Consider the following 23249-nt stretch of genomic DNA (forward strand, 5'->3'; position numbering starts at 1 on the left):
AGTAACATAATTCCAGTGATATAATGAAATAAATTGAATTAGAATAATGTATCATTTTCAAGGTTAAATGCTATCTCATCCTTTTTCATTCTTTGAAGATAATTTTTAGTCACCATTTCACTTTACAGAGAAATGTTATTGTAAATTATCACTCTGATTTCTGGTACTTTCATGATTTTTGGTTGTAGATGGGATGTGATGCAGGAGATCTAAAATGCAATACAAAGGCCATTCTGATAATATCATTTTTGTAAGAGGAAGAAAGCTATTTCCGGAGATAACTTTTTAAATTTGAAATACTTCTCTGCATAGAAGAGCAAATATCTGATTACCAAACATTCGTTCTCATCTCTTTATGAATGCTTTGCTTCCCTTTGAAGGTAGAGACCTGCATTCATTTCCTTGTCTTGGGAGAATATATAAGCCTCAATTGCTAGACTGTCTTTTTTATGGGGCTCCCATACATACAAAATTTATTTGTTTTCCTCCTATTAATCTGTTTTATTTTAATTTAGTTGTTAGACATGGCAAAAAATCTAGAAGGAATAAAGATAAATTTTTCCACACCTACAATATCAAGTGGAAAGTCTGCTTAAAATATATCACCAAATAGCTATTAGCTACCTCTTTTGTTCTTGTTCCTTACCTATCAAAGAACAAACAATGATCAAAATAATAAACAGAGCAATAGACAAGCAAAAGGCCAAGATAACTCTCATCTGAAAAAAATATATATATAATATGAGAAAAAGATAATTTAGTATAGAACTAAAAAGAGCTCAATGTACTCAAAATATTAATAAGATATAATATGCATAAAGTAAAAATGTGCACATAAAACTCTATAGGGCTCTCGAAGATTAAAAATTAGATAAGTAAGCCCTGGCCAGTTTCTCTCAGTGGATAGAGCGTCAGACTGTGGACTGAAGGGTCCCAGGTTTGATTTCAGCTGAGGGTATATGCCCAAGTTGCAGGCTTGATTCCCAGTAGGGGGTGTACAGGAGGCAGCCAATCAATGATTCTCTTTCATCATTGATGTTTCTATCTCTCTCTCTCCCTTTGTCTCTAAAATCAATAAAAATATATTTTAAAAAAATATACAAGTAAGCCTCGCTAGTGTAGCTCAGTGGTTGATTATTGACCCCTGAACTAGAAGGCATAGTTTGATTCCAGGTCAGGGCAAATGCCCTGGTTGCAGACTGGATCCCCAGTAGGGGTATGGAGGGCAGTACCTGGATGATTCTCTCTTTTCATTGTTGGTTCTATCTCTCTCCTCTCCCTTGCTTTCTCTGAAATTAATAAAAACATATATATTCTTTAAATTAGATAAGTAAACAAAGTCTTTAAAACATTGGGGAAATATTTACAACTTGGAACTTTATATCTAAGTAAAGTGTTCAGAAAAATCTATATATCTATAAAAGCAAAGTGTCCCCTCAGTAGTTCGTCCTTCTGGGAGTTTGATTGCTCACTATGATGGGTGCTGACCACCAGGGAGTGTCATTCAGTAAACGAAGGCCCCAGTTGGCAGCTGGAAGCCAGGGGAGAGACACCTTGGCTGGCAGCCAGCAGCTGCTAGGGGCCCTACCTGTGCATAAATTTTGTGCACTGGGCCTCTAGAAAGTTTAAACTAACTTTGCAATAATAAAAACATTAAGTTGATAAAAGTGAACTCATAGATATTAAGCAAAGGTAGGAATAAGAAAATTTGGAAGTTTGTGGGTTAGTATTTGTATTGTAATAGCATCTAACAGAGGGTTTTTTGAAAGACTATGAAATAGAAGTGTATTATTAATAATTTTTAACTGTACAGCTAAAGGTACCATCAATCTATACTAATAAAAGGGTGATATTCTATTTAAACTGGATCAACCAGACATCTTCTGGATGTCTGACGTCCTTCTGGATAAAGCTGTGGCCCAGCCAGGGTGAAGCCACCCCAGAGGCAGGGAAGCCAGAGGAGGGAAGTCTGGGTCCCGGGTGTGTGGGCCAAGGCAGAGGCAGTTAGGGGCAATTAGGCGGGTAGGTGAGCAGTTATGGGGATCAAGCAGGCAGGCAGAGTGGTTAAGGGCAATCAGATAAGCAGGCAGAGTGGTTCAGGGGGTTCAGGCAGGCAGGCCAGTGGTTAGGAGCCATTAGTCCTGGATTGAGAGAGGGATGTCCCACTGCCAGTTTAGGCCTGATCTCTGTAGGATCAGGCCTAAACTGGTAGTCAGTCATCTCCCGAGGGGTCTCAGATTGCAAGAGGGTGCAGGCTTGGCTGAGGGACACCCCTCCCATGCACAAATTTTGTGCACCAGGCCTCTCGTATGATATATTGGGAGGAGCACAGGGGATTATATTTCTACTTTTTAAGGCATAAAGTTTTTTAGAAATAGACTAGTACTGAAAATTAAGGCACATCTTGAAAGTACTTTCGCTTAACTACCAAAATTTGAACCTCCAAGGTACTTTCTGCTCTGTTAACCAAACATATCCAGAACAATCAACACTCTTCAAGTTTTCAGCTTTCCCTTTCTTTGCCTGCCACTCTTATGTTTCCGTTTTCAAATGTGCTGCAATATATCTCAAATGCAACAATGCATTCATTCCTGTTGATAATGCTTAGCCTTTGATGGCAAATGTTTCTTTACTCAGATCCTCAAATGTAAGTTCAGATTCACTTTGAAATCACCAGGTAGAATAGAAATCACTTAAGTGTTGATAGTTTCATTTGTCTCAGCTTTCAAACAAGAATAACTAGTCCAATAAAGATTCAATAGTAATGATATTTATAATTTTAGGCTATAACATCAAGGGTCTTTAGAAAGTTTCAAGGTGACATAAAATGACTGAATTTAAAAATATCAAAGATAGGTTTGCTGTGTCTTCTTTTTGATCTGAACAGTTATGTGATCTGGGCTGAAAAGAAATGGGGGGATTGGGAGAGTCCAATGAGATTTTGCTACTCATTGTCATTTTTCATTTTCAAGAGCTCTATGTATTATTTTCCTACTTACTGGATTTTTTTTTAAATTACTTTTTAAAATATATCAGTTCAAGAATGACCATAGATAATAAGCATATCTATGGAAATTTTGTGACACAAACTTAAGTGTACATACAGAATTCTTTTGCATATTGAATTATACACACACATACACACACACACACACACACACACACACACACACACACACACACACACTCATCTCCAGAGCCTTCTGATACCCATGATGAACATTTGTCCTTATGAACAACTTTTCTAATACTAAAAGAGATGGTTGATTGAAATATTCAGTGGATGTTATTTTAAATAATAATCCTGGAGGCCTTAGCTGCTTTGGCTCAGTGGATAATAAGCCTGGAGTATTAAGAATTTACTCTGGGCCGAAGCCGGTTTGGCTCAGTGGTAGAGCGTCGGTCTGCGGACTGAAGGGTCCCAGGTTCGATTCCGGTCAAGGGCATGTACATTGGTTGCGGGAACGTCCCCGATGGAGGGTGTGCAAGAGGCAGCTGGTCGATGATTTCTCTCATCGATGTTTCTAGCTCTCTATCTCTCTCCCTTCCTCTCCGTAAAAAATAAATAAAATATATTTAAAAAAAAAAAAAAGAATTTACTCTGGGCTTAATTTGTCATTTAAAATGTTTCAAAACCCATAAGATTGAATAAAACAAAGAGTGAGTCCTAGTGTAAATTTTGAGTTTTAGCGAATAATAATGCATTGTTATTATTTGGTTCATCACAATTATAACACATGTAACACACTAATGCAGGATGTTAATAACAGGAAAATGTTTGCAGGAAGGGGAGGAGATATGTAGAAACTCTCTGGACTTTCTGCTTAATTTTTGTGTAAAACAAAAACTTCTCTTAAAAAAAAGTTAATTTTTACAAATGTTGAGAAATTATTTTCCAAAATAATAGTAATTAGCTTTGGTTTTATTTTAATAAGCTAATATCAATCCTGCATTTTTAAAATCACTCATGTCACTTTAAACAAATGTCTGATTTTAGAGTTAGGGGATATTTTCTGCAGATTATTACAATAGTTTCTCAAGATTTGTAAAGCTTACAAATAATGGGAAAAGGAAAAATAGAATCTATTCTTGCTTGCTTTGTTTAACCAAAAAATTATCCTCTTTTATCATGTATTATTAAAAAGTAGGTTACAAAAGTAAAAAATAAAAATGCCATGCTCAAATTTAGTACACTCACGGTCTCCTACTAGGGAAGAGAACCTATAAAAGGAGACAGACTAGGAATTTCATAATAGAAACTCATTAGTTAATTTACCTGATTTTATCAAACTTATCCTGTTTCTTACCTCTAACCTACTCCTACAGAATGCCACTAGATTTTTCAACCTAAGTCACAATTTCATTATTCAGTTGAATAATCCTACATTAATAAGTTTTTATTTTTTTTATTTTTCCCTCAAACAATGTTAACCATCTTAAATAGTTGAGCCAAAAGGAAAACTGAATGTAATAATGCATATTTTCCTCTAATGACTCAAGGTCTCCAATGAAGCCAGACTCCAAGAAGAGACTGAAATTAGGAACGGGAAATTTCTCTCTGACCATCTACTGTCTAAGTTGCTTTCTCTTGCTTTCTCTGCTTCTCTGAGTTAAAAGAGGAATACAACTATTCCATAGCTCCTCAGATGGTTTTCTTTATTATTCTCTTTAACCCCAATTCCTCCATTAGCCACAACTCAATCTGAAAATTCTAATTAAATTATTCAGAGAGAATAGTTGTGACTAGTCTAGCTTAAGTAAGGAATGCAAATCTAATTCCATTAACTACATTCAGGGTTGGGATTGAGGCATGGGTGATAGAATATCAATATGGTTAATAGGGTTTGGGGGACAGTTTCCTAAAGATAAATTATCAATATTAGTTTGGATTAATGTCTACTATTTGTAATTTCCAAGATAACAAAGATATGATAATAATTTCACATTTAGATTTTAAGTAACTCAACATCTGACTGGAGTAATAGGCATATATATAGTAAGGTCATACAAATACAAGATTTTCTGCTGTGAAATCTTGCATGGTTTCACATTTTCTAATAGTTTCAACTTCTATGAATACTTAAAGTATTCAAGTACCTAATTCACCTTTTAATGTTTCTTCTAAACAGAAAAAATGCAGTTCTCAGTAAAATATCTCTGTATTTGCTCATTTAATTATATATCCCCTTTATGAAAATTTCACTCTTAGTTATATTAAAAACCATATAATAACTACATTTTTATAACACTCAAACAGCACATACTTAGATATTCAGTGTGTGTGTGTGCGTGTGTGTGTGTGTGCGCGCGCGCCTGTGTGTGTGTGTACATTTGTCTGCAAAATTAGTTAAATAGAAGTGTAGACAAATTCAGCTACTATTTATTTAGATGGTAATTTTAATTATTAGAAGTTCATTTATTTTGGTAAGTACCGATATATGACAATATTTCTATCTGGCCTGGTGGAAATTAAAGTCATTGTTTTCAATCTGTGTTAAGTAAAAAACTAGAAAGAATTTATTATGATTTATTGCTATTTATTTAAAGTAATAAAAATATGTAACCTAAAGACTAAAATTCCTAGAATATCTGCAAATTATATGCATTGTCTTAAGGTGTTCATTAAATGTAATAAACCTGTTGATCAGTTGATGAGAAGAAAGGTGACTATATTTATTTATTTATGTAAAATCTGGAAAATTTGCCCCATATGAATAGAACATTTCCAATGAAACATTACAGAATGGGTTTTGTTTTATTTCAAGAATACAGTCTTCCTTCCACTGCTCCACATAATTTGTCAGATTGAAATTATCTAGTATAACAGAGCAACTATTTTTAATGTTATTCAGTAGCAATCCCTGTACTTGCTATAAATGCAAAACTGCTGTTCATGTGTAGAGAGAGAAGCAATGGAGCAGTAATTGTGAATATGAACAGATTCATTTCTTAGATTAATATACAAAATTTTTCAATGAGTTGTACTGTGTTGACTATTACCATTTACTTATTATTGAGAACGATGGGAAACTCTCCACATGTATTTTTTAAGTCTTTTTTGTGTGTGTGTGAAGAAAGTTTTTATATGTTCAGTTAAAATTATTTTGACTCTATTTCTTGTAATTGTGCTTGTCTTGTCTAAAAAAAAAGTGAAGGTAAGGCATGCTAATATCATTGCATTTCCTTAATATGATGTGTGTGCTTTGGTAAATAAATCAAGCCTTTTTGAAAAGTAGAATGTTCACTATTGAAATTCTCATTCACATTTACAAGCCTCACAGCCTCAATATGAGCATGGACACTAAAATGTTATAATTATACATAGAAGAGTCTGCATCTTATTACAGATGAATACTGAATTAATGTATAATTGGCTTAACTTATTTTTTAATTTCTTTATTGATTAAGGTATTCCATATGTGTCCTTATTCCCCTACAACCCCCCACCCCCCACTCATGCCCTCACCCTCCTGTTGTATATGTCCAATGATTAGGCTTATATGCATGCATATAAGTCCTTTGGTTGATCTCTCCCCCTTACCTCCACTGTTTACTTAATGTTTTTTATAAGCCTTCTAACTTCCAATATCTCACCCGTAGACAATTTGAGATACCCTAATCATAAGTGGCCACAGGAAACATTGTTATTCTATCCACGTATTTTTTCTAATTATTTCTTGGGGCATATACTGGCTTACCTTCGAATACTGTTCTCCTTGAATCAGTATTTTTAATTTCAAATAAAACCTACTCTCAAATCTACTCTCATGACTTAGCTCTTCAGAGCTAATGTTTTATAAATAGAAACTGTATTATTTGTTCTCACAGTGATTCTGTGATCCATTATTCTCTGGAAAATACTGATGCTATTGCCTCTCCATTATCACTGTACTGTGATTCTCTTTTTCTCTCTGAATTGCATGTCCCTCCAAAGTGTTCTTTTCTAACTTGATATAATCACTGACTTTCTAGGGCAGTAAAGCATCTTCCAGAATGAGCCTACTTTGAAAAATGTCCCCACCCTCATTAAAACCATAAGCTGACAGGTCCTAATTTATCCTGGTATTTATTTTAGTGTTCCAAGCACATTGGTTAAAGCCTCCAAATAACTTATATTTTATTAAGTTCAAGTTATTTCTTCAGATTTTTTAGAGAAATGGGTTTTGTATAAACAATGAATTTAGAAATTTTTTCACCTGACAATTAAAGCTTTATCACTGGGCAAATTAAAAAAAAATAGGTCTTGTTTTTATTTTAAGATAATGTTCCAGCCTGGGGGGATACATCAGCAGCAAGCAGGTTCCTAGGCTGCTCAGTGAAACCTGCTATCTGTTTCAAAACACAACTCCCAGCAGAGAGAGAGCATAGGTTTTAGCCAAGGTCATTTACTTTCAAAGGTCACTTTTGTTTATATGAACTGGATTTTTTAGTGCAAATTTTAGCAAAATTGTGCAAATGTAAGAATGTCAAATTTTGGATAGAGTTTGCATTATCTATACTAATAAAAGGGTAATAAGATAATTAAACCAGGTCTATGGACATCTTCTGGACATCTGACTTCCTTCTGGAAAAAGCCACTGTGGCAGGGGCCAAGACAGAAGCTATTAGGAGCAACCAGGCCAACAGGAGTCAGTTAGGTGGCGACCAGGCTAGTAGAGGGGTAGTTAGGGGCCACCAGGCTGGCAGGAGACCAGTTAGGAGGAGATTAGGGAAGTAGGGGGGCAGTTAGGGATAATCAGGAAGTGGTCCCAGATTGTAAGAGGGATGTCCGACTGCAGGGATCAGGCCTAAACCAGGAGTAGGACATATCCCGCAGGGTCCCAAATTGGAGAGGGTGCAGGCTGAGCTGAGGAATCTCCCCCCCCCCGCCCCATGCATGAATTTTGTGCACCAGGCTTTTAATTTATTATAAAAAGCTGAACCAAAATATAATTATATCTGAATTCAGAGAAACCATTAGAGCCAGGTGATTCTGACATTTCCTTAGAATTTAGAATTTGCATGATACAGAAATAACACAAGTGTGGGACACTTTCCTAATAAGCAAACCCATATTTCAAATTCAAGCAAAACACAATATTACTAGAAAGCTCCTTACAAATCCTGATTTGAATTCTTCCTATTGAAAGGAGTTTAGAGACAGGAGAGGCAGTTAGGGGACGGAGGAGTCCATGGAAGAGGAATGCATACATAAGGGCACAGACAGTTCCAAGACGCCAGGTTGTTTGCAAGAACATTATAAGATAAAGGGAAGAAGAATAGGGGGTCCCAAAGGAGCTTTGAAACTTAGAAACTTATACCATGCAGGGAAAAGGGGGAACGTGGCCAAGTAGGAAAAGTACTGGGACCATAAAACAGGAAAGCCTTCAATTAGAAAGTGGGATGAACAGACAAAGAAACTACTACCAGTTATAAATCATAGACAAAGAATCTCATTGGACTAGGTTCTTTTCATTTTAGAGAAAGAGAGGATTTTTTCCCATTTTGGAGACCCCTCCCTAGGGGAAGTTTGTATATACTTGCAATAAATTGTCACACTTTTGCTTAAAATCTTTTAGTCTGCAAATGTTTATTCTTCAAACTTTGTTGGACAAGAACCTGAAATGAGAGTTCCAATTTGCCATTCGGGGTATCACTATTGTATAAAACCAGAGTAAATTTGTATAAGAAAATTTCAGTACTGGATTCTTGTCTAAGAATTGTCTAATTTCTTTAATTTGTTCTATAAAACTGCACATATAATAACCATTGAATGTTCATTAGGCTCAGGGAAAATTTCTAACTCTTTGACATGCATTTGCTCATTTAATTACATCTTGCTCATTAAGTTATACCTTGATGTGTGTACAATGACTGCACCAATTTATTAATTTGGAAACTGAGATACAATGAAGTATCATCATGTCCAAAATCACACAAGAAGAAAAGATAGAATCCAAAGTTTTTAATTATTATGCTACTGACTTTAAATATTGGACTGATGTATACTGATTCTGGACAAATATATATTTTATTATTTTACTATGGTGATTTAATAGTCAGGAGCCAAACTGGCTGGATTTGAACTAAATCTTAAACCTCTTATAAGCTATCTATTTGGCATAATGAAATAAATAACTTAACCTCTATGCTTAAGTTATCTTATTCATAAATATGATATATTACTAACTCATAAGATTGTTGTGGGGGTTAAATGATTTAATATATAAAGTACTTAAAAGGATATTGTGTATAGGTATAGGTATTTACACACATACACACACACATGCACATGCACATATATATGTATGTATACACAGGCACGTGCACATATATATGCATGTAGAGATACACACAAAAACACTATTTTACTATTTTGTGTATGCTTAAGTATACATTATAGATATGCATAGATATTTGAGCTTGGAGCATGATGAAGTTAAATTAACATCCTGTGTCTTCATAACCACTATATTTTTTTAAGGATAGACTTAAATTTGCTCTCTATACCAGTATTTATGGTTTAGAAAACATTCCTTGGTATATCTATGAAGAAAAATATTGATGCTATTATTTTTGCTAAGAAATGTGTGCTGTCATTAAATTGCATCATACAACTTAACAAAAGAAAAATAAACAACCCAATAAAAAAATGGGCAACGGACCTAAATAATTTTTGAAAGAGGACAGAAGGAGGGCCAAAAGACATATGAAAACATGCTCAAAGTCACTAATCATCTGAGAGATGCAAATCAAAACGACAATGCGGTACCATCTCACACCTGTCAGAATGGCTATCATCAACAAATCGACAAATGACAAGTGCTGGCGAGGATGCAGAGAAAAAGGAACCCTCGTGCACTGCTGGTGGGAATGCAGACTGGAGCAGCCACTGTGGAGAACAGTATGGAGTTTTCTCAAAGAACTAAAAATGGAACTCCCATTTGATCCAGTGATCCTACTTTTAGAAATATGTCCCAAGAAACTAGAAACACCAATCAGAAAGGATATATGCACCCCTATGTTCATAGCAGCACAATTTACCATAGCTAAGATTTGGAAACAGTCTAAGTGCCCATCAGCAGATGAGTGAATTAAAAATCTGTGGTATATCTACAGAATGGATTACTATCCTGTGGTAAAAAAGAAGGAACTCTTACCATTTGCAGCAGCATGGTTGGAACTAGAGAACATTATGCTAAAGGAATAAGCCAGTCAGAGAAAGATAAATATCACATGATCTTATTCATTTTTGGAATAAAATGAACAACATAAATTGATGAACAAAAACAGATTCAGAGTCAGAGAAGCATGGATCAGACTGTCAATCCTCAGAGGGAAGATAGGGAGGGAGGGGGTAAGGAAGAAAGATCAACCAAAGGACTTGTATGCATGAATATAAGCATAACTAACCAGGGGTAAGGCCCTATGTCTGTGAGGGGAGGGGGGTACTATGGGGAGATAAGGTCACATATGTAATACATTAATCAATAAAAATAAATCAATAAAAATAAATAAATTGCATTGGCCAGTGGTCAAATCAGGTGGCATTTTAGGGATTGCCAATACTAAATCTTTGGAGGTTTATCAGATTGATTTGATTCTCATACATCCCTTCTAACAGGGAAATATGAAAGTTTAGCATTGTGATTCAGAATCTTCTGAAATATCTATATAAGGATCCAGCAAGAAGGGGAGAGGCCTTAGAAGAAATGAACTCTGCTAGTATCCTGACCTTGAATTTCTAGCCTTCAAAATTACATACAAGAAATGTTTGTTGATAAGACACCCAATATATGGTATTTTAAGATACCCAGTACATGGTGTGATAAGAGCAGCCCTAGTAATCTAATATACCTACCCAAACCCACAAAACTCTAAGCGAATAAATGTGAAATATTGCTCACCTTTTTAGGAAATATAATTAAAGCAACCTGGAATCCATATCCCCAAAATAAGTACAAATATTACTGTCATGGAATCATGCTACAATAAATGTAATATTTCTACCCACTCACAGCTCAGGATTCGCTATGAGAATCAGTATTATCCAGTCCCAATATCAGTATGTTTAAGGGGTTCCTCTATGTTTTACCCATGTTTAATTGAAGTAAACTATGTTATCATAATATTGAAACATATTTTATAGAGACGGTCATTGCATTTTTGTTATGTTGATATGCCAAATTGCATATTTTATATTTATATTTTATGTGCCCCTTGATTTTTTCAAATAGAAACTGTGACATTTTATTATTTCTTATTCTTTAAAATGTATAGCAAAACATTTAAATTGCTGGGCGTGACCTGTATATTGTATTATTTAACAAATATTTAGCTTCAGGTAGAATTTGACCTAAACTGTTTCTATTTCTTCAAGTGGCTCTACTTCCCTTACTTTAGCATGATGAATCAAATTTATTAAGAGTCAGGTAAAAAATCATCAACATTTAATGATAAAAGGAAATTTAAAGTTGGACATAAAGTTTATACCTATTACATTGGAGCCATGGGCCTTTATATGCATTATCTCATTTTAATTTTATGGTCAATTTTGTTCCCAGAAATGTTACAATTGCAGTGCTATAAGGGAGAGGAAGGGAGTTCAACAACAAATGAAATCACTTTTCAACTGTGTGTTTTCAAAATTGCCTTAAAAATACTCTAATAACAAATATTGTTTACTATATCAAAGAATTTCAGGTTGGTTGTTAGGATCAAGTAAGCATAACTGTGACAGGGTTTTTACTGAAAGCTTTACCGGTAAATCCTTTGCATACAATAATGTACTGTTTTTTCTCGCTATGCCCTATTTGCAAGAGATAATACTGAGAGGTTAGGCATTTTTGTGATGTTTTAATTAGATTTATGTCTTCTTTTTTTCACGCGAATCAAGTAAGAACTCTGCCCCACACATGTTGTCCTTTAATGAAAGCAACTGTAAGCTAATCACCGGGTTCTAAATTGCAACATGGCTGTACATGCAAAATTAACAGCCTAGATGAACTCTGTATCTCCACTGCCTTAGAAATCAGTGAATGCTGCCACAAAGACAATTTGACAACAGTAATTCGCTTCTTTTGCGAAGATACCTGTGCTAAGACTTAAACTATATTTCTCCCGCGTTACAGAGGCAGCCTGGAGGAATCCTAGAGGTTTGAAGGTGAAAATGTACCTCTTTGGAAGCCTACTTACTAGTATATACTTGGAGAATTAAGAGAATACTAAAATCACACAAAGTCCCGCGTTATCAGTTTGAAGTGTGGTGAAAAGACTTCTTAACTGGGAATCAGGAGGGTGGGCCTCAGCTACAAGCTGCCATGGCTGGATGTCCTTGTCATAAGAACTGGGCAGGCCCTCCCTGGGAACAAATGAGTAAGTGGACTGGACAGCACATTTTCAACAAAGTCATCCAAAAACTAGGCAAAAGCATGAAGGTTGGGTGGGATAGATTTCTTCTCTTCTCCAGGTTACCTTTAAAACAGAAGGCTCCTGAGACATTGAGGAAATACAATAAATATGTATTGAATGAATAAAGGATTTCCAAAGTAAACAAATCTAGGATCATATTATGCCTCCATCTTTTTTGCACTGTAAAATCTTGGAAAAAGTTCTTAACCCATTGAACATGAGTTTCCTAATCTATGACATCATTTGCCTCATAGAAATTAATTGAACTTTAATAGGTTAATATAGAGATATTGATATAGAGATCTACAGTACACATAATATAGAGATATAGATTTGAGAGTAGGTAGCATAGTATAGCAAGCAGTGAAGATAGTTTCTTCTATAGTTTTATTATGCTTTCATGATCCTTTAAATTAAATGATTATTAACTTTACCACCTTTATGAATATAAAATTTGACCAATTTTTCAACTACTCATGACAAATTATGACTGCACATTAATATTATTTAATTTTTCATAGAACATAGAATTCTGTGAATCAACTCATTTTTTTGTTTGTTGTTTTTGTTTTTAGTCAAAAGTCAAATCTGTAAAGTAATTTTCAGATTTAATCTTCTCCAGATCTTAAATCTTTACCCAAGTGGTTAGGTGAGGTTTTAGAATTAAGGATATAAGATTCAGTGAAGAAAAAAAACATTAAAGATTTCCCCTGAGATTGTTTTTTAATGAAGTGTAAGATGCTGATCTTTCATAATAGAATAATCCCTTTGTGTGTGTGTGTGTGTGTGTGTGTGTGTGTGTGTGTGTTTTATTTCTTCTAATGCAATTTCATTTTTCTTTTTTCTTAAAACCAAGTATACATATAAAACCTTTGTTTGGTTTTGAAATCCACTTAACCTTTGAGTGCACTTCTATGTCCCATATAAATAACCTTCTAATTAAATACAAAATCTTGTACCTTATTGCTAGATTAATCCTAATAATTATATATATTTAAATACTAAATCCTCCAACCTTACAATATTAAATATCTACTTATTTACTATGACCTTTGATATTACTAATGGACTATTGAAAACTTTCCTATTAGACCTATAATTTAGAATAGTCTCCTTGCAAATTGTCCAAAACACCACCTCCTAGTCTTTTACTTTAATTCCAACCATATTATTACCTATCTCAAAAATATGTTAGTGTTTTTCTTAACAATTTTCACAAAAAGTACATTATTTTTGTAGTATAAAAATTTATTCATGTAATAAAATTATTTTTCTTCAAAACAAAAGTTTTATATTGAAATATTCCAATATTCTTAATATGTTTCCTTGGAGTAATGATAATAATATGAAGGTGGTAATTCAAAGACCTTATGGTCAAGTCACTAATGAGATCTAATGCTGGCTACTAACAATTGGGATCAAGAAAAAAGCTTGCAGCCTTGAGCTTAGCTGATTCTTTAGCATTTTCAGTTAGCAGAGACCAAAATAAAATTTAATTTCTCATATGTTACATTTGTAAAATATTTTTGTTTATACATATAGTTTTGTGAATAGTCCTTCATGCAGTCTTGTCATTAGATAGGAATTTTATTATTATCTACAACTAGAGACTGGTGCAAGAATTCGTGAACAGGTGAGAACCCTTGACCTGGCTGGTGATTGAGGCTTATTGGGGAGCCAGCTGGCTGGGGGAAGCAAACCTGGGAGGTTGGCCGGCTTGCCTCCTTATTGGGGGCCTATTTGGGGAGCTGGCTGGTAGTGGTGAGGGACGCAGGAGGTAGGCTGGTGGTGTGGGGGAGGGGCTGTGGGCGGTTGGCCAGCCTGGGGGAGGGGCCACAGGAGGTTGGCCTGCCCACCCTTCAACTAGGGCCAATGTGTCTGCCCCGTGGTGGTCAGTGTGCATCATAGCGACTGGTCCACCAGTCATTCTAGTGTCTCGGTTGTAATGATCATTTAGGCATATATACATATAATTTATTATTTTTATTATTAGTATTAGTGAAAGAATATAAAATGTGTTGTCTTTGGTGGCAGAAGTGTGTGATCTTAGCATATCACATAGCCTAGGCTATCCCTTTGCTATGACAAATTATAATAAAGACAATATTAGGGAACATATAATTTAAAGGATTACTTAATTTCAACAAGCAAAAAGATTATAGCTTCATGGGAATATAAAAGTAGGCAGTGTCTTCATTTTGTTGTCCCTTTAATAATATGGCTCAACATAATACTAGTAATTAATAAATATTGACTGACAATATTAATAATAAGAGTAAAAATGATAATAGACTTCTATAACTGTTGTTTCTCATCTATATATAATAAAAAGCTAATTTAGACTACAGAGCAGAGTGACCATCTGGACCACTGTCTGGATGACCAGGTAGATGACCTTCCAGATGAAGCCAGGGCTGTGAAGGCATAGCCCCTTGCACAAATTTTGTGCACTGGGCCTCTCATAATTTATAAACATTTTATTTTTATTAACTACTAATTTTATGTAAAATTGTGCAATTTGGGGTTCTGGGTGCAGATTCTTCTTCTGTAGGTCCTTATTCAACAAATTTAAAGAATAAAATTTTTAAACTAACATTTTTTTATAAAAATGTGGAAGTTTATTGGAATAATATACAAACTCTCCCTGCAGAGGGGTACCTAAAGGAGAAACTCCTGGGGAGGAGTCCCGAAGTAGAAAAAGCTTTTTCTTTCTCTCTCTCTTCTCTCTCTCTCTCTCTCTCTCTCTCTCTCTCTCTCTCTCTCTCTCTCTCAAAAAAAAAAAAAAAAAAAATCAACCTAAAAAATCTGTTTTGTGTCCCTTTGTCTCCAGTTTATAAAAACTGTAGCTCTTTGTCTCCTCATGACCTTTTCTAATTGGACCCTTCCTTAATTTAGAAAACCCCGTGCTTTCCTCATTGGTCATTGTGCTAACATAGTTCAGTTTAAAGCTCAGGGTCCACATGGTGTTCCTCCTTTTCTCTCCCCCTTATCTCGCAACATTCCCCTATCCTCTATGAGTCCTCTGTGAGTGTATGCCTTCCTTTTCCCTTATCTTGTAACTTTTCTTTCATCTCGGTAAAAGCATTCTGGCATCTTGGAGCTATTTCTGCTTTTTACATATGCATTCCTCTCCCATGGACCCTCTTAATTCCCTAACACTGCCTGTCCTGTCTCTAAAATTCCTTTCAATTGTTAAATATTTGTGTTCAAGTAAATGAATAGATTATTGGGGAGAACAATGCTGAAACGAAGTTTAGTTTAGTTTGGTTTAGTTTTGTTGTTGTTAAGAAATTTCTATTCAATCTGAGTAATTTTAGATAAAACTAAGTTCATTTTTTTTTTCATTTCTGTATTTAATTGGGTACAGTATTAGATGCTTTCAGAGCTTTAAGAGTTACATTCAAAAGGAAACCTGTTTTCTTTAACTGGATACATTGGTACAATTTTTGCCAATTTAACTTGATGGTTTTCTAATGTATATTCAGTAGCAACCATCATGAACTTTTTAAAAATATATTATTAAAGATAACTTAAACATAAGTACATACAATACTTTTTAGCTCCTATTGGTGATTCTTATTAGTAAAATTTCCTAACTTACAGAATAGAAATGGTGATGCATTCTACCTGCTCATTATTTTAGAGTTCTTTGATGACTATTTCAGGAAATAAACACTGTAGATCCCCTTGTTTATATGTTGACGTTTTAGGAAAGAAAAGATTAAAAAAAAAAAAGAAGGAAAAAAAAAAAGAATATCATTATGATTAGAAAGCTGCCTGCTCAGAAATAGAAATAAACATTTTTCTAACCATCATCATAGAAGTGAACATAAAGAAACTGTGCAATAAAAAGGGAATTTTAGACTGTGTTCTCATTCATTAAAACAACAACAAAAACTTAAGCCTTAGCCAGGTTACATGCATAATCTAGTTATCTGCTACCAGTAACCTACTGAAAATCTCTTTAGGAAGAGTCACTTTTAGATAATTTTCCTCATTCAACTTTAAAGACATTCATTACATTAATCAAATTATTAAGGAAATATGAATATGTTCTCTACCAAATGCCATCAATTATATCCTATTTACTTTCACTGTATGCTCTAAGAAGCCTCCCTGTTATCTTGAAGACTTTTGAAGACTTGTTTCATCTTCCTGCATTTAGATTTTAGTTTGAACTAATATATATATATATATATATATATATATATATATATATATATTTTTTTTTTTTTTCCCCTCACTATTAGTTCGATAGTTAACCATTCTGTAAGTGCTTCTTTTTTATTACAGACAACAAAGGACATCTCTGTCTTTTAATTTTTTTAAAGCCTTTATGCAGAATTGTATTCCAATATTGCTGATGTCTTTAGCAATAAGACTGGTCCGAGTTACATTTCTGTCATTATCTGAAGTATATTTTATCATTTTATGAAAACAGACAATTAGAAACATTTCCGTAATAGTGAGATATTCATGCTAAGAAAAAAAAATTACCTATAACACTCATAATTTAAAATGAAAACTATTAAATTGAAGTCTTTAACCTGTATAAAGTTCCTGTGAAATAAAGATTTTAGTTAATTTTGGTTTCCTCAAAATAAGGAAATACTCCTTTTCTATTTAGTTTGTGAAGACCAACTGATTCAAAGTAGTAGACACTAAAATTTACTAGCTAAAATTCAATAAAAATATTAAATGACTTATAGGTAAGACAATTAAATATTTTTATTTAACTAGAGTCCTGATGCATGAAAATTCACGCAAGAGTTGGCCTTCCTTACCCTAGTTGCTGACACTGGCTTCCCTCCAGCAACCAGAACCCAGGCTTCTGTCCTCTGGCTGTCAGCAGACATCCAGGATCCAGGCTGGCTTCCCTCTGTCCTCGGCTTCATCAAGAAGGATGTCCAGAATGAGGTCCAGAAGATGTTCCCATCTAATTAGCACATTAGCCTTTTATTATTATAGATAAACAATCATCAAGATGAGTCTTCTCTCTAGATCTATGCATCTTTGTTAACCATCTTTCATAGTTGAAGAAGTCCAAAATTTTGAAATTAAATTTCTATAATTCATGCTATCACAAAATCATGAAGCAAAAGTTTTCAAAAATGTTTAAAGGTAAATTTCAGAAAAAGGTAAAATGACAACGCCTATATGGATATTAAAATAATACATTTTAAGGAATTTATTTGACTTACATAACATGAGGGAACCAGGATGATGACATAAGCAGTTCAAAACAAAGTCAAAACAGTACACATTTATATGAAACAAAGAAATTTTAGATGAGCTGCAAATGGAACAAAATGATATTCCACAGGGGATTGGGATGGAGGAAGCATGTGACTTGGTTGTAAAATTTGTAAGGAGGACATTCCTCGAAGAGGGAAGTGTATGAAAAGCCATCTGCCCTATTTATTGGAATTTCGACTTAGGGGAGTGCTGAAGGGGTTGTCCCTAATTATTCCCTGACCTTTCCAAACAAGTCTGTGCATGTGCAGACCCTCGGGTGTTTACTGGAATCTTTATGCTTAATCTTTGAATGCCCTGTGCAACCAGCTTCGTCAATTTACCTGTTTCTCTTTCCCCCTATTTTAAACTTGTTTTATTTTATTTTTATTTCCTGATAATTAGCTATTAAGCAATTTATTTATTTTTCTTTGTTAAAGAAATGCATTTATTAAGCTTGTTTTTATGATGTCCTAAAAAAATTAACAACCAACCAACAAATAAACAAACAAATAATATATTTGAATCTAAATATGTTATAACCTTGAAATCCAGCAGATCTCTGGAACACGCTAGAATTGTATTTTACTAAAGTGGTCTCTATTGAAGGCCATTTTTGCCTTCTGGGAGATGATTGACAATATGTGGAGACAGTTTTTGTTGTCAAAATTTGGGCTGGGTATAGATGGCAGTGGCAATGTGTTCTATTTGCATCTAATTGACAGAGGCCAAGATTGCTAGTCAACATCCTATGGTGAAAAGAATGGCCTTGTACAACAAAACACAATTTGGTTTGAAATGTTAATAATGCCACTATTGAGAAACCCCGTTTTACTCATATTTAAATTATACAAATGAAACCCACATAATAAAATTAGAATAGGCCTGGCTGGAGTGGCTCAGTGGTTCAGCATCAATCTATGAATCAGGAGGTCACAGTTTGATTCCTGATCAGGACACATGCCCAGGTTTCGGGCATGATCGCCAGGTGGGGCATGCAGAAGGCAACTAATCAATGATTTTCTCACATCTCTTTCTCTATTTCCTTCTCTGAAATCAATAAAAATATTTTTTTTAATAATTAGAGGTAGTCTATGTACAATCATAGTATACAGAAAGTTCTTCTATAATGGTGCTTAGTAATCATTTTTGGAAGCAAGGGGAACTTACAGTGCTTTTAAATTTCCTCAGGAAGTCCTGGCCTGATAGATACTTTTATATGCATCACCCGTAAGTGCAACTATTATTGTCTTTCTCCTAATGTGAAAAGAATGGAAATGTTTTGTGACTTGACCAAGGTCACAAATCATTCAATTTATGTTTAAGTCAAGATTGGCATTTCTGTTTTTTTGTGTTTTTTTTTTTAATTAATAACAACTTATTTATTCAAGCTTTAAAATTTTTGCAAGAGCCTAAGGTAAGTTATTCAGATAATAATTAGCCAAGGTATTAGGGGTAATGGTATGAGAGTTGTTTTTTCAGAATTTGCTTTGTATTGTTTTTCTAAATATTTTCAAAGTTACAGATTCGTTCTTGAAGTAAATTATTCTTAAATATTAACCAAGACAAATTCAAAATGCTTTTTTTCTATTGTTCTGTGTTTTGGGGTGTTTTTGTTTGTTTGTTTTTGCTTGTTTTTAATGATGGAAATAAAACCAGTTGTATCTAGCCATCTACGTATATTTCTTATTTCAGAATGTCTCTGATGTTTTACAAAAATATAATCTACAATCTTTTCTAACTTATAACTCAGTCTATGAAAAGACATGAGTCATTCAGAATACATTTATTGTTTAACTTAAATGATTGTACATTCTGAAATCTCAATGCATCTCACTTCAATGCCCAGCACTTTGTATTATAAGCAAAACAAGGACTTGAATAATCACATTCTGAACAGATGCATAGTGAAATGATATTGAGAGAGGTTACTCTAAATAAAAAACAGAGGTTGTACCAACCATCTGTTATATGTGTTCCTCAGTTTTATATCCATAACTCCCATAAATGTGCCTTTAATATTGAAGAATTTATAAACAGCAGCCAGTATGACAAAAGAACTCTACTTTAAAAACATAGAATTATAACTTTTTCTACAATTTCAAAAGCATTATTTTCAAAAGTAAAACTTTATGAAAAAAAACAATGGAATTGGGTTATGGTAGATTTTTGTTTTGTTTTTAAAAACATATACATACAAATATATACAATGGAATTGGGTTATGGTAGATTTTTGTTTTGTTTTTAAAAACATATACATACAAATATATACAATGGAATTGGGTTATGGTAGATTTTTGTTTTGTTTTTAAAAACATATACATACAAATATATACAATGGAATTGGGTTATGGTAGATTTTTGTTTTGTTTTTAAAAACATATACATACAAATATATACAATGGAATTGGGTTATGGTAGATTTTTGTTTTGTTTTTAAAAACATATACATACAAATATATACAATGGAATTGGGTTATGGTAGATTTTTGTTTTGTTTTTAAAAACATATACATACAAATATATACAATGGAATTGGGTTATGGTAGATTTTTGTTTTGTTTTTAAAAACATATACATACAAATATACACACACACACACACACACACACACACACACACACACACATATATATATATATATGTTGATTTTGGAGAGGAAGGGAAAGGGAGAGAAAGAGAGAGAAATATCAGTGATGAGAATCATAGATTGGCTGCCTCCAGGAGCAGAGTCCCCAACCCAAACAGGTGCCCTGAACTGTGACTTCCTGGTTCATAAGTTAATGCTCAACCACAGATTCATGCCAGTCAGGCAGACATTTTTTTAAATGGAGAATTACAGTTCAACATTTTAGTTTCTCTGGCCCTTTAATTTCTTATATTCTCAGCTTCATTGGAAAAATATGGATAGGGCAGTGGAAATGGTATAAATTAAAAATCATAAATAATTAGTTCTAAATTAATTTTTAAAAGAAGCAAGTATAACAATAGCAACTTATTTTTAAATATATATGTTTTATTAATTTTTTACAGAGAGTAAGGGAGAGAAATAGAGAGTTAGAAACACTGATCTCCTTCCTCCTGCATACCTCCTACTGGGGATGTGCCCACAACCAAGGTACATGCCCTTGATTGGAATCGAACCTGGGACCCTTCAGTCCACTGGCCCACGCTCTATCCACTGAGCCAAACTGGTTAGGGCGCATCTTATTTTTGTTAAACTTTAATAATTAAAATATTCTTTACAATTAAGTAAATGGTCAATAATTTTGTCTTAATTAAAAGTTAAAATCTGATATATGAAATATTATGTACAGTGTTGAAAAATAGAATTATAATTTTGAAGAAAAACAGGAAAAATTAGACTATTTTTTGAAATAAAATCTATAACTTTGAAACTTTATAATATTTTTAAAATTGTGTTAAATTTTGCACATGGCATTCTTTGGTACATTTCACTTGAGGTAAAAATCTACTTCAGATTTGTGAGAGTTAGTTTTACATTTATAAAGAAGGTCACATTGAAAACTTTCAAAAATATCAAATCAATAAGCAAGTTTCTATGCATAAGTCATTTTTGGTCTCCTCAATTCCTTTGCTTTATATAGGTCTTAAACAAATGATATTGTATACACCATGATTTAATGAGTATTTAGAACTAGGAAATTGATCCAAGATTTGTAAGATAATAGGAAGATCAAATATTAATAGAGTTGGCATCATCATCTCAGACACAGCACCTAGAACAAAAGTTGTTAGCTAGAGAAAATTAAAAGCAAAACACACAAAAAACCCTGTCAGCTCAAAGGGTGGTTCTTCATGGAAACCATAATTTTTAAACTTTTGTTAAACAGGATGTGATGCATTCAGCTTTTGAATATGTCATTAATTTAAAATGTCACACTGTATAGTAAACTAAAATTTTAAAAGTACAATATTAATACACTTACCTTAAAAAAGCCAACTGAAGACTCAGAAACTCAGAAAAGTGGTAGTCTGAAAAAAACAAAACTACTCTTGTTCTTGCATAACTAATGTTCTAATTGGCATTGGAAAGAGTTTTTGAAAGAATTTAAATTTCCCTATGAACATGATATTACTTTCTATAGCCATAATAAATTTTTTTTTTTAGTAAAAACATTTAGGAAGATATGTTTACTTCAATTATTTGTTTTTCAAAATATCATTGATCTAGAAAATTAATTGATTGATCAGGCAAGTATACCTATAAAAGCCTATGACAAAAAATATTTAAATTTTAAATTTTTGAGACAGGTTTTCTCAGTTTCTAAAAGAATAAAAATTTCCAGAATTAATAGACCTTGGTCACTGTGACTCCTAATTTGTATTAATGATAACAATATACATCATTTGGTATATTGCTCTATTATAATTTTAGATGTAACACTAAATAAAATGTCTTCTGTGTTTACATAGAGTAACTAGCTCAAATATATTTGCTAAAACCTTTTATATTATAATTTTCTTTATCCTACCAATTTATTTGAAGTCTATAGAATATGCTGAAAAGTAGAGCTGCCTTTGTTGGGAAATCCATTAGTACTGTAAGAATATAATGAATGTTTCTTGGGTGCTAAGTAAATTGTAGAATCTGAAGGGAACAGTCTGGATGCTTAAAATTAATGACTAAATGATAAGATGTGTTTAGACATTGATTTTCTTTACCACCAATTTTCCTCACTAGCCAATCAGAATTCAAGTATAGGCCTGAGAATAAGGAGGTGGGGGAAATGTCCCCACAAGTTCTGCATTTCTCATTATTCTTGATTTCTTTTTTACTGAAAACCTTTTGGAACAACTTTATGACCATTGATTGACTTATTGTATCATATTTTGCTTGTAAGGTATTTTTTTCCTGATCGTAGTTCAGCCTGGTGTGAAGCTCCTATTTAGCGTTTTAATATAGGCCAGATAAATGTCAATTCTAAAGGAACTGACTGTAAAGGGCTGTATCATAACATGCATCACTAACATTCCTGGCAGATTTTCTATGCTATGCATGTCATTAGAAAAAAAACAAATCATGTCCCTGGTCCTTATAGAGTTTATTATAAAAGAGGGGAAACAAAGGGTTCAGCCATAATAATTTCCTAAAATTAAGTGCTAAATTTCACAGCAGTCATTATAAACACACTTTAGCCCAAAGAAGCCTAGATTAAAATACCTTTACCTAAAAACACAATATTGCACACATCCCCATCCCTCGATGGATAGCATGGTAGAGAAATCGTGAGCAGGCCTGACTTTAATGCACAGTGTAGGCCATAGCTGGGGTGGGAAGGTGTTACACTGTCTAAAATTCCACCACTAAAATCTTTAGTTTAGCTTTGTCCTCTTTTGGTTCCTTTTTAAAGATTTAATCTTGCTGGAAGTAACTAAGACATTAAATAGTTCTCTTGATTAATATCTTCCTCATATAGGAAGGAAGTAAAGGAGGTAGAGAAAAAAAACAAGCAAACAAAACAAAAAACAGTTTCTCATAATTTGGACTAGGACCACCTAATAGTGAGTTCCTAGTTCTTTTAGGTGTTGCAAGAAAGGATCTTGAGCTGAAACCTGTTTGGTTCAGTGGGTAGAGCATTGGCCTGCTGTCTGAGGAGTCCCAG

Source organism: Pipistrellus hanaki (assembly GCF_964339955.1).
Source record: "Pipistrellus hanaki genome assembly, chromosome: 2".
NCBI lineage: Eukaryota > Metazoa > Chordata > Mammalia > Chiroptera > Vespertilionidae > Pipistrellus > Pipistrellus hanaki.